The 10,381-nt window shown below is 34.0% G+C and overlaps 1 long non-coding RNA gene across 1 annotated transcript in view; it reads right to left on the bottom strand.

Moving 5' to 3' along the window:
* Positions 1 to 1,064: 1,064 nt before the first annotated feature.
* The window catches only part of LOC139720287 (uncharacterized), a 35,174-nt gene continuing 25,857 nt past the window's right edge, over positions 1,065 to 10,381 (bottom strand). Inside the window, exon 3 of the long non-coding RNA XR_011710160.1 lies at positions 1,065 to 2,465. This is a non-coding gene — a long non-coding RNA (uncharacterized lncRNA). The remainder of the gene's footprint in view (positions 2,466 to 10,381) is intronic.

The following is a 10,381-nucleotide window of genomic DNA, read 5'->3' as shown; positions in this document are numbered from 1 at the left end:
TAACATAAGATACTTGCTGAACTGGGATTTTTGTGCTGAAATTCAAAACATGTATAGAAAACATTATCACAAAAACACTTTTCTATCAGCAAACTAATAAACACTCAATGAATATTAAAAAAACAAGCACTTAATGCATACTGCTTTATGACATATAGGCCCTACCAATGCAGAGTGCAAGTCTTTCATTGTAGATTATCTACTTACACTGTGTTGTCAAATTAAAGGACCATTACATAGATGGCCACTTATCAAAAATGAGTTCCATTGCACACTTTCAAATAAAGAAGTAAATTTGTCAAAAAAGAATAGTATCATGTATTAATAGGTATTAATGCATGAGCAAACAAAAGGCAAAGTGGAAAGAAATTTTACTGTTACACAACACACTACACAATGGTAATCATTTGGAAATTCAATCTTCACTGGTAAACAGAATTACTTACCAGGTAAACTTGATCATCTTAATGTTTAAGAGTCTTTAACAATCTTTTTACCTGCAACCTTTCTTTTGCTTTGGCATGTGCACGCTTAAAGAAATACATAACTATATCACATTCAGTGTGCGTGTACACTTAAAAAACGTATGAGGGTTGTTAGAAAAGGAGAGACAACTCCTGCTCTCCTTTGAAGCCATGCGCGGCACCGCTGAGAAGTTACGCGCTTAACTACAGGTGGAAATCAGGTGCTTTGACAAAAGAGAGCATCAAAAATTGGGACTAGCGCTCTCACTTCTAGAAATACTTGCCCTTACTGCATTTTGCTCTCTCTCTTTCAATGTGATGGCAACAATGAACTTGTGTACCTTGAATTGGAGCAGCGAATCAAAGTGCAGCGTAAAACTGACAATTTAACAGCAAATAGTTTAAAAGCACGCTGGTGCACGCTTTAGCGGAGTACTTTATTTGAAAAATCAAAATATCCCAGATATAAGGATAGAAAGCTAACATGCGGAAATGTGCGCATCAAAAATATGAGGTTTTTAAGATGGCCTTTTTCAATTTCAATTTGCGCATTAGGAAGAAACTAGAAATACATGTTTATAATATTGAATTCTTTCCTAAACTACTCTTAATCAATTCGAGTTATTTCATTTAAAATTTTACGGGGAAATAAAGCTTGTAATTCAACAAAAGGTGAAATGCGTTCTTTGTCTCCGAACTTTGCCATGCAACTAGAGCAGTGCAGCGCATGACTTCAAAGCGTATAGTGGAATGCCAGACATCCCATTTAACGCTTTGAACCAAAACATGTGTTTGCATGAATTACGAAGAGTTGTCTCTCCTTTTCTAACACCTCCCTGGTTTAAACCAGGTCCAGGTTTAAACCTCCTTTGATAATTCGATCCTATGGGTTGAACTTACCATATCTCTGTCATTTAAAGTTTGTGTTACTTAGATGCCGACTACAACTTATTCGATTTGATATAATGCTAAAATATTCAGCCTTATTTTCAATCATTTGTTGCTGTTATATAGAAAGTCAATTTAAAGATCCAGTAACACTACACTCTTTGTTAATTTTCATGAATACGAATAGGAATGCACCAATCAGAAGGTGGGTAACTCTTTACACCAACACCAAGATGGGGGGGGGGGGGGCACATTTTGTTTGCCAAAATTTCATAAGCAACAATGAAATGCCTGATTGGAAACTATTGAACTATTAACATTTTTACAGAACAGAATGATATCCAATAACCATCCTACTATGGTATGAAAACATTAACATCTGCAACAACTGCATTGGGTTCGCCAGCACAATTATGCACTTTAAACAAAGAGTATGAGAAAGTTAGCTTTTATTGTTTTGGTCTTTGATTTTACGAAAATAAGTGTCCTACACTTTCTGACATATCTGACACCCATCCTAGCCTGAATCAAAAACATGATTGACACTAAGCTCTAAACAAAGATTATGAAACAATTCTTTATTACACTTTGGTTCTTGATTTGTCCCTCTCTCTGTCTATTGCATACCATAAGATCATTGCTGAACAGGAAATTTTTGTGTTAAATTCCAAATGTGTATAGAAAATACTATTAAAAAAAAGACTTTTCTATCACTTAACTAATAAACACTCAAAGAATATAAAAAAAAACAAGCACTTAATGCATACTGCTTGATGATATAAACAATGTTGTGTGCAAGTCTTTCATTGTAGATGTTTAAAGAGAAGTCTACAGGTTTTTTTTTTTACCTGCAGGCTATGTTTTGCTTGAAACTGTTGAGAATGTAATCTTTGATATTATGCCAGGTTCTTTCATGCAAGATGGGCTCCTCTTTTAGGCACTGCTCAATTTGTGATTGACCAGGAAGAGTGTTGGTCAAAATAAGTTGACGGAAGTGACGTTGTACTGCTGCTTTTTCACCTGGACACCACTGCTGCCATTTCCTGATATTCCGATTCCTTGTCTTAGGTGGGTGTTTTCTCTTTGTACTTCTCACTGGAGCCACCGAAGACTCTGCATCCAGACACGGAGAATGTCAAAATGAAAAAGTGAAACAACTTGCTAATATGATGTGACAACAATAATAAGAAGACAAATCAGAAACACAGGCAAAACCACAACAGAAACAAGTGTCAAGTAGGAACAAAGGGGATTACAGTTAGGGACAGTGAAATGAAAATCCCTTATTGAAGAGTAGGCAGGAAGAGGAGAAGCAGAAGAAGGATATGGCATATGAGGGGCAGGAGAAGAAGTAAGAGTATGAGAAGCAGAAGCAGAAGGAGAACAAGGAGAAGAAGGAGGAAGTGAAGTGTTAAGGGAAGAAAAGGATGAGGATGATGAGGACAGCAAAGACACCGACAGCAAAGAAGAAAGGAAGATAGCAGGAGTGGGTTGAGGAGGAATAGAAGGATGACTATCTAACCACTTGATCCGCTTCATTTTCTTTAGCCGTGGGGTGTCGATAGTGGAAGATGAAAGGGATTATGCTAGGATATATGTTGTCATTAACAGTAAGGATTTTGGGATTCAGTTCAATGTTTAAAGGGTATGTACAGTTCTGGTCGAGGTGAAGATTTAGCATTTAACGTTTTGAGAGATATTCAGAAACCACTCTATGACATGTGAAAGAGCATGCAGTTCTAAGGGGTATCAAAAGTTTATTCGATGAAAATCGGTTTTGAAATGGCTGAGATATCCAAAAACAAGGTGAAACAAAGAGATACTAATAAAGTTGGGGCATGTCGCCTTTTATTATTAGCACTTTCTTGGATATCTCAGCCATTTGAAAACCAATTTTAATCAAATAAACGTTGAATCCTTCTTAAAATTACATGCTCTTTCATATTTCATAAGAGGCTTTTCATTATCTCACTTCAAGGAATGTTCAAAACATGAATCCTTACTTCAACCAGTACTGTACAGTCCCTTTAAAGGATATTGATGCTTTTATAGCATTCAGAAATCATTAATTAACAACAGCCATTTTATGATTAAGTCTGATGTCAAGGATTGGTATATGCCTACCCACATGATACACTCTTAAAAAGAAAAGAGTAAATCAACATCAAAAGTGGCGAGGAGTGACAGCATTTTTACAGGTTGCATTCACCCTTTTATCTAGCTGAATCCAACAGTTAGATGTGCTAGATACAGCAAGAAAAGGAGAGAACACAACATCTTTAAAATGCTGTCACTCCTCGCCCCTTTTAAAATGCTGATTACTTACTCTTTTCTGTTAGTGTAGCTAAGTAGAACTAGTACAGAATACCATCCCAAAGATAATTAGTGCAGCCATTAAGCATCTGTTCAATTCATGATCAACTGCTGAACTTTTATTGTTTAGTTCAAAGTAATTGGCCTCTTCAGACTTATTGTGATGACAAGCGTTAAGAAAATTCCACATTTTTATTGTTGCTTCGTCACTACAAAGCTGCACTTTTAGTAAGACCAACATGATAGTAATTACTACTCCTTTTTTGGCAAAAATGCTAAAATACATGTAGAAAAAGAAAAGGAGTCACAGTCCTTTCCAACTCAGAGTAAGTTCATCGTCCTACATTCATGCATGCCGGGGGCATCACTAGACCATTTTGAAGGGGGGGGGGGGGGTGTTATTAGACCAAATTTCAAGACATCAAATGAAGAAACATAACAATTTTTGTGACAACCACCCCCCCCAAAAAAAAAAAAAAATCATCAACTTTTTGAGCTTTGCTGATAGCTTATCAAAATTGAAAATTTGCCGACAAAATATTTGAATGGGGGCGGTGGTGTCACAGCCAATTTTTTCAATTCAATACTTTAAAGTTCAGCAGTTTAAAGTTGATTCCTTAAAATGGTGCAGAAGTTAGGACATTCACTAGTTTTGAATGGACAAACAGATGAACAAGCATAATGTAGGCAAGCAGACAAACCTGAAAAAAATTGATGGAAAACCCCCAAAATTCAGCAAGAGAAAGTATTTCACAGAAAATTTTGTTAAAATACATTGCAAGCAGCCCTACTCGAGAAGTCAGACATCTACATGCAACTACTCTACAACATAAATGAAGCAGAAAATACTCAAATCAAAACCAAGGAATCAGTAGGTCTTGTAAAGATATTTCCTTAACATAGAAAGAAAATCATTTTAATAATCTACCATGGGAGTATAATAACTAGTAGCTGCTTGGCGGAGGTCTGCACTCTCAGAGTGCTTTCCAGTTTGTAATCTTCTTGTACAATGTCACCACTCTTATATTTCGAAACCATCATAAACACACAAAGTTGCATTCAAAAATGCTTGTTTCCTATGGAGGATGTCACCACACTTTTTGTAATGTATATATTAGAATATCATCACTTTTAGAGTTAGCAAACCCCAAACACACATCATTACTGCATTTCCAATCTGTATGTCACCACTCTTAATGCATAATTATATGCTAAGACAAAAAAAAAACACACATATGAAGTTTCTACGTATCAGAATGTCATCACTTTAACATTTTACATTTATATACACACACACATCATTATTATATGGCCATTTTTACAATCAGTGGTGTAAAACACGATTTTGGCACTAAATGGTATATAACTTTCTTATACACTGACAGATATGCATTATTTTTTTTCATAAACTTACCACCCACAGTGTCTACCTTGGGTACCTTAATGAACTTTCCTCTCTTTTTCTTTCAGATGTGGCATGCACTTACATGCTTGAAATCCAACACTTTTGGTGTATGCACTCTGACATGGTTTTTTTGTCAGACCTAGCATATTAAATTGTTTATTCCTTTTCATTATTTTTGTTGTTGTGGTGATAGACAGGTATCCAACATTAAGAACTATTATGTTTACCAGGTTCTGCTTTGTCTTCTTTAAAGACTGAAATTGTCCAAACTTTATGTTTCGGAGGTGACATTTTCCGTTAACAATTAACCCCTCTTTTGAGTTAGCTCTTGCTCACAATTATAAAATTCAACTTTGCTAATTTTCATCAAAACAAAATTGTAATCAATCTGACTAAACTTCGATCCAAAGATTATTTGATTCAAATAGCTTATTATTTTTTGGTGAGTGTTTATAAATTTATGCAACTTTTCCGTTAACTTTTCTGTCACCTCCGAGACAACAGATTTATGTATTTGATTTTTTTATTCTTGACATCAGTTATACATTACATTTACAAAAATGTAACATATCCCCTCACATTATCTCTGAAGGAAGGTAGTAGAAATATAGCCTGTTGTTTTCATTTCGGAGCAATTTACAATTTTCCGTTAACACTTGTCACCTCCGAAACAATCGTCACCTCCGAAACAACAAGCGTATTATATTTGATAATTTCTCGAAGACAAAGCAATTTTGTTTGATTTTGTCCAATTGACAGGAATCTCTTTTGGATGAAAATAGCAATTTGGCAACAGGAAGTGAGAATTTTCTAGAGATTAATAAAAGATCTAATAAAAACTAAGAATTACTGTTTCGGAGGTGACAAAACACTGTTAACAAGAGTTTTTGCTCATTTCTATTGAAGAGAAACCATATCATGTACACCAATGGTTTCATTTATTTTAGTAACATAAGTCTCAAAGTGGAGAAATCAACTAACACACTCTCACTCTTATATTTATTACTATATTGTACGTTTTAGGCCAAATTTACATTTTTTCACTTTTTTAACAAAGAGAATGCACAAAATACACCCATCTGTTGTATATATGATATTGTAATCAAGATCATTTCTCCTGCTTTAGTTAAGTAAACATATAGATGCTTTCATCTTAGAAGCTTGATTTCCAATTTAAGCAATTTAGTTGTGAAGATTTACCAATCACAGCTTTCCATGTAGGTTGCTTTTTTTGTGTTTCGGAGGTGACAGTGTTTGTTAACACCATATTGTTATGTGATAGTGAAAGGCAAGACTTCAGTTCCTTTTCACTATCTATTAACATTTTCAAATACATTTAATATTTACAAAATCATCACAATAGAAGTGACTTTTGTAGATATACCTAGCTCACCAGAATTCCCTTGATACCAAAGTGATACATGTGGCAGTTCATGCATGCCCTAGTCCACAATCTTACAAAAATCATAAATGTATAATCAAACTCCACAAAAAGGCCACATGCCTATAGCTGGTGCACAACATGTTCTTGAATTCTTAGTTGTTGTTTTTCCATGTACAACGTGGTAATCATAAACAAAATTATGTGATTTTTTTTTTTTAATATGACAATAATTATTACATTTTCCAAGTTGAACCAACTGTTTATGACATTGTATTTTTTTAAGATTATTGAAATTATCTGACAACTAAAGTGAACAGAGGAACAAGTCCCCAGGACTGGAAAGGGAAAGATCAAAAAAAAAAAAAAAAGATTTGTAGTTCTATCTCAATATGATTTTGATGACGTGTTTACCTTGTTTTGTTATTATGTTTCATCTTAGAATTTGGCTTTAAGTACTGGAATTTCAAGGAAAAGAAAATGGTTTCTTAAAGGACAAGTCCACCTTCATATACATGTGGATTGAGTGAATGCAACAACATTAGTAGAACACATCATTGAAAGTTTGGGAAATTGGACAATCCATTCAAAAGTTATGGTTTTTTTTTTTTAAGTATCTATGCAATCACTGCTGGATGAGACGACTACGACAGTGTATGATGTCACATGCATACAACGATATAAAGAAAATATAAGTGAATTTCACAAAACTTTACTTTTTGAAAAAAGTGCACATTTCTTCAACTTGTTGCTGATGTATGTTAGGGCAATATTATTCACCCTGCCTTCCAAAAGAGAGAAGTCAAGTGTTCTTTTGTTATGCAAGAAAAGTGAAAATATGTTGAATTTTCTTGATATATACTTTCTCTATATTCTTGTACATGTGTGACATCACAAGCTATAGAAGTCTTCTCATTCAGCTTTGACTGAGCAGAAACTTCAAAAATTCATAACTCTGGAACAGATTGCCTTATTTTCCTCAAACTCTCACTGATGTGTTTTACTAATATTGCTGTATTTACTCAACCCTCGTGTCTATTGAGGTGAACTTGTCCTTTTTCAGTCCCTTATAGGGTTATTTGAGACCAGTTTGTGTCCGGGACCTTCTGAGAAGTTGATGGGTAAAATTACTTAACAAAAAAAAAAAAATAAAAATTCCCCATAAGTTCACACAAAAGCATTATGCTGCTCTCTTCAGCTGGGAAACACAAACTGTTGTCTTAACCAAACTGTAAAAACTTGCTAAAGATTAGTATGAATACAATCTAAAACAAAATATGAGCTGGTATCCACTATCATGAAAGAGAATTTAACTAAACAAAATAACAAGTAAGAACTGAAAGAAAGAGCTTATATTTGAAAATTAAATCCATGAGGAAAGACATGAATGTTCACAATATATTAGTTAACACCTGAGAAGTTGGGTTGTCTCTGTGTTGTGTCACCTCCAAAACAATAAAATGATTTTTTCTTATCTTATACTTTTTACTCTCAAAAGTGACTAATATATATGATTTGCTGGTAATTTTCAAGCAATTCAGAAAGATACATAAAATACATTTTAGTAATGTCAATAGTTTAAATGCATCTGGTATTATAGAAAATTTATCCCAGATGTCCCAAACACCTTTCACCAGTATTATAACATTTGTATGGTGGCTATCAAGAATGATGAAGAATTCATGAACATCCTTGAATTAATCTATTTATAATACTATGTGCAAACAAAAACATAATACAAGTCAAATAAGAATTTTGCTGTTGGCATTCATAACCTATGTCCCCACCAAAAAATTACAATGGTACCCTCCACAACGATAACTTTAAAGATGGTGAATCAATCTAAAATACAATTCTAGGGATTGAAAATATAACTCATTGCCCACACCTTACAGAAAACCCCATTCAATTTGCTTCAGAGGTCAAAGAGAAATGATAATTTTTGTAGAGCATGTCAGGAATCCCTTCCCTCCAAGTTCTGTATATTGTGTTTACACATTAATATGCAGTTCCAAGAGCATCCAAGGGCTAAACTTGGAAGAATCAGACTCCTGACATCCTTTATAACAATCCACATTTCTTTGAGACCACTTAACCAAATTGACTGGGGCTTTCTGCAAAATAGAGCTAAGATGTTATAATTTAAGACCACAAAGTAGATTTTAGCTGATTTAATCATGCTGGGTGCTATCAATGCCAAAGTCTAATTGTAAATTTGGGGGGGGGGGGGGGGGGGACATACACTATATGAATACTTGAACACAATGTTAACATTGAATGTCACCTCCGAAACAAAGTTATTCTTCCCTGGTGTTGTGGAATAAAATGTTCTGAGAGCAAAGAAACATTACTAAAATGATCTTACACCCTCATTTCAATTTAAGGTAGAAAATGGAATGCCATGTTTCTTCAGGTTACAATATCTAGCTTATGTCCGTCATATTCTTACTGTAAATGAATATTTCAACACAATGTTAACATTGAATGTCACCTCCGAAACGAAGTGATTCTTCCCTGATGTTGTGGAATAAAACGTTCTGAGAGCAAAGAAACATTACTAAAATGATCTCACACCCTCATCTCAATTTAAGGTAGAAAATGGAATGCCATGTTTCTTCAGATTACAATATTTAGCTTAAAACCTTCGTCCAAATGGAAGGCAAACTACCGGTACCCATGCTAATTAATGAAGTGTAAAAAAACACTTGTTCTGTGTGGTCTATCTGCTTGAAACAGGAGTTAATTTCTTGTTCTTGAGTTATAATTATTAAAAACATTGATAAAAAGAAGAAGTTTTGTGTTATTGTCACTTATTCTCAAAAAAACTGAGTGTTAATATTAATGTCACCTCCGAAACATTCTATTATGTTAACTGTCACCTCCGAAACATCCATGAGTGAAAAATCCAAGATTTAAAGAAATGATTGGAATTTCATTTAACCTACATAGGAAGGTAGCCCTTCTTAAAGACTTGTTATAGTATAGAGTTTGACCTGGCTTGCCCTCCAATAAATAGTTAAAATCTTAAAAATTGCATGTCAATTGGTATTTTTACCAAAAATTTATAAATCTCATGTATTTTTTTAAAAATCACTTTATATTCAACCCCCAAATAGTTTTGATTCACAAACTATATATTGTTGTTAACCATATAAACTTTGCATGGTGAAGTTTGACTACAGAGTTTTGTCATTATGGTGCAATTCATGAAAACAAAATTTTGCTTAAATTTACTTCAGGTGCCAGGGTTTTCCTTAAATTACACCAATAACTCTTCAGCTTTAAGGTCTGAAATGTTATTTTTTCAAAAATTTGAATACTTTCAAACAGGAATCAAACAGAATAATGAAAAAATATTTTGTTTGAAATTTTGACCCTCTGAGTACAAAAGTTACACCACTGATCGTAAAAAAGGCCATATGCAATCTTCTTGTACATGTACAATGTTACCACTAAAACCATGCACACATAAACACACAAAGTTTTTTTTATATGTTAAGATGTCACCACTTTAACAGTTTAAAAGTATATATACACACACTCACCATTATCTGCAATCTTCTTGTACAAGGTCATGACTCTTACATTTCAAAACCACATACATAAACACACAAACAAAAAGTTTCTACATGTATTTACAGTTCGACCTCGATTATCCGGCCATGTCGGGACCAGCGCTCATCCGGATAAGCGAATTGGCTGAAGGCGTCCCGATAATAGAGTTTTCCCAATAAAAGGAAGCCGGATAATCCAGGTCGAACTGTATTAGAATGTCATCACTTTAATAGCGTAAAATATACACAAATCCACACCATGATTTGCAATCTTCATGTATAATGTCACCACTCTTACATTTCAAAACCATGCAAACATCAATGCACAAAAATTTATAAAGTTTCTATGTATTAGAATGCCATTACTTTAGGAGTT

This window comes from Diadema antillarum, unplaced genomic scaffold, assembly GCF_040938485.1.
Source record: "Diadema antillarum isolate AM-2024a unplaced genomic scaffold, OU_Dant_1.0 scf00000126, whole genome shotgun sequence".
Classification (NCBI taxonomy): Eukaryota; Metazoa; Echinodermata; class Echinoidea; order Diadematoida; family Diadematidae; genus Diadema; species Diadema antillarum.
This window is presented reverse-complemented; position numbering and strand designations above follow the sequence as displayed.